The sequence below is a fragment of the Tupaia chinensis genome, unplaced genomic scaffold (assembly GCF_000334495.1).
Source record: "Tupaia chinensis unplaced genomic scaffold, TupChi_1.0 Scaffold000014_1, whole genome shotgun sequence".
Classification (NCBI taxonomy): Eukaryota; Metazoa; Chordata; class Mammalia; order Scandentia; family Tupaiidae; genus Tupaia; species Tupaia belangeri.
The window spans coordinates 1,273,546-1,277,001 of record NW_006159444.1 but is presented as its reverse complement, the minus strand read 5'-3'; positions in this window follow the sequence as shown (position 1 = coordinate 1,277,001).

Here is a 3,456-nt window from a genome sequence, read left to right as displayed (position 1 = left end):
CACGCATCCTATAGCAAAAACCTCTCCTCCCAAAAAAGAAATTATTCTGAAATAACAATTTATTTTCTTTTATAGTAAACTCTTAGAGCTTTTAACAAAACTTTTTTTCAGTTTTTTTGCTCATCATTGCTTACTACAATCCATTAATTGAATTTCCTGTTTTTATATTAAAAATTTAAAAATTTTATTTTCTTCTTTTTTATAACATTTAATCACTGTACATCTCCATAGTATACAAAATGAACCTTCCTATCATGAATATACTGCATATCAGTGTAGTCAAAGACATTATCATACACATTATCATCAATAGATAATTTTCCACTTTTGCATATGTTAAATGTTTTTTGCTGTATGTTTTTTCATATGCTTTTGACTGTATGTCTTTTTTGGAGAGTTGTCTGTTCAGTATATTTGTCCATCTTTTAATTGATTTTTTAAAAAAATTATTTATTTGATTTTAATTATTATTATTTTAAAATTTGCTATAGAGTTCATGCACTCACCAGAGAGAAAGAGAGGGAAAGTGCAAAAGTAAGCAGTCAGACCCGGGATTCAAACAGTGTTGGCCATGTGGTAGTCCAGTGTCTTAACAACAATGTCACCCCCTGGCAATGGAGTCATTTTGTTTTTCTTTCATAGGGCGTGTGTGCTCAGTGGAGAGAGACAAAGAGAGACAATGAGAGGGAAAGTGAGAAATCACCCCGTAGGAAGGATGGCCATACAGCAATCCCTTCTCTTTTGTTCTCTAGAAATGTGGGGCATACACACATGCACATATGCCTGGCACGATTTTCAAACCATTGGGTCAAGCATTCAGACTGCAGTCAGCCATACGGGAGTTCAATACCTTAACTACCACATCACCTGCTGGCCCTGGGTTAACTATGTTTTGGGGGCTAAGGTGCTTGAGCTCCCTGTATATTCTGGTTCTCAGTCCCTTATCTGAGGCATAGTTTGCCAATATAGTCTCCCATTCAGAGGGTTGTCTCTTCATTTTAATTATTGTTTCTTTTGCTGTGCAGAAGCTTTTTAACCTGATGTAATCTCACTTGTAATCTCATTTTTAGGATTAATGCCTGTGCTTTGGGGGTCTTATTTAAGAAGTCTTTGCCTATTCCAACAACTCCAAGAATTTCCTCTGTGTTTTCCACCAGCAGTTTTATAGTTTGAGGTTTTACGTTCAGATCTTTGATCCATTTTGAGTTGATTTTTGTTAAGTATATCTGTAGTTATGTCAGTGAGAAGGGGAAATTTCGGTTTTATTTCATTTAGAAATATTTGTATTTTTTTCTTTGCTTTTGGAATAATAATTTTACTAAGCATGAAATTCTCAATTGATAGGTATGTTGACTCAGCGCTTTGGAGATATTACTTATTTCATTATCATCTAGTTTCTACTGTTGCTTTTTTTTAAAGAAACTTTTGCCTTAGGGCACACACTTTTGTTGGAGAGGAAGACAGAGACAGAGACAGTGAGAGGGAAAGTGAGAAATCACACCTCCGGGATGATGGCCACACCACAATCCCTTCTTCTCCATTCTTCCAGAACCTTGGCCATGCACACACAGGTGCTCAGTGTGATTTTCAAGCCACTCGAACTGTGGCTACCCATGTGGGAGTCCAGTGACTAACTGCTACCTATTCTGCTGGTCCTCTATTATCGCTTTTGAGAAAACAACTGTCAGACTTGTTCATTTGTAGGTAATTTAACTCTTTCTCTCTAGTTGCTTTAGGTCTTTTCACAATATGCTTCTGGAAGTGAAAATTCCCTTCACTTCCTTTTTTACCTTTCTGGTCCCTATCCTTTTTGTTCTTTTCTTTCTCTCCTCTCCTCTCTTCTTTTCCTTTCTTTTGCTTTACTTTGAGTTTCCTTCTTTTTATTATTCACACTTTTTTTTTAGTTTCCTCTTTCTTTCATATTCTTAGATAAACTTCAGAATATCTACTGTCTCAAAACATTAAAGAGAATTTTAAATTTGATTTAATTTCAATTAGTCTATTAATTAGCTTGGAACAAAGTGATGCTTTTAGTAGCTTAATATTCCTGTTTTGGAACATGTTATTTCTATCAATTTACAAATGTCTCCCAGTAAATGTTTGTTTATTTGTCAAATTATCTTTTTTTTTTTTTGTAGAGGTGTTTGCTATAGGGCGCGTGCATTTGCCAGAAAGACAGAGAGAGAGAGATAGAAAGCGAGAAATTACCCCCCACACACCAGGGAGGATGGCCACGCCACAATCCCTTCTCCTCCATTCTCCTCTCAGGATCTTGGGCATGCACTCACACACACCCGGTGTGAGTTTAAGCCACCAGGTCCGAACTGCAGTCCATTACATGGGAGTCCAGCAACATAGCCATTACGCCAACTGCTGGTCTCTATTTGTCAAATTATCTTGTGTAATTCTGTTAAATGAGCTTATAGGTTTTACTACATTGTTGTTCTTATTTTGAGTAGACTGTTTTCTTAAAAAAAATCACACTCATTTCTTGGTGACACTTTTTTTTTTTTTTTTTTTTAGAGGTTTTTGCTATAGGGCACGTGCGCTTGCCAGAAAGAGAGAGACAGGAGTTTAGAAAGCGAGAAATCATCCCCCCTCCCAGGGGGGATGGCCATGCCGCAATCCCTTCTCCTCCATTCTCCTCTTGGGATCTTAGGCATACATGCATGTGCACCCAGCGTGAGTTTAAGCCACCGAGACCAGGACTCGAACTGTGGATGACTACATGGGAGTCCAGCGACATAGCCATCACACTATCTGCTAGTCCCGGTGACACTTCTTGATGGATGTATGGTTTCCTCGGAGAATTAGATAGTGATGATGATTGTTCAAGATAGTGACTGTAGTAAATACCATTGCATAGTACCCCTAAATAGTTAAAATGGTGAGTTTTATGTTATGTGAATTTTATAATAATAAATAACACATCTTTCCTTAAAAACCCACATTCCCTATTTTGTTCTTGCTGCATTAAAGAAATCTACTGATTTTTGTATTTTTAAAAATCTGGATAGATTGAATTCCACATAGTATGTAGGGAAGTAGCATAAAGGTGAGACTGCAGAGGGTTAGCAAACAGCATTCTGAGAGATAAAATAAAAGGTGCCAAATTTGTGTTTAAAGATAAGTCTGTTATAGTTTATTAGAAAAATTAGATGAACAGAAAGTACATTTTATTTTCAAAAAGGCAGAGAAAGAAAAATAGTAATTGATTATGGCCAAGAGAAAAATGTTTAATGTATTTAATTTTTCTGCCAAAATAAAGGCTAAATTTGAATGCAAAGATTGAGTCAAAGTTAAGGGGGGGAGATAATTACACAGAAAGCCTAGGCCTATTAAAATTAGTAAAGTTTGGATGATATGTATGGAACAATGCTGAAAGAGACTGAGAAATTTCAATGTGCAGTTAGTAGAGACCACTTTGAGACACAATACAGTATACCTAACTTCTTT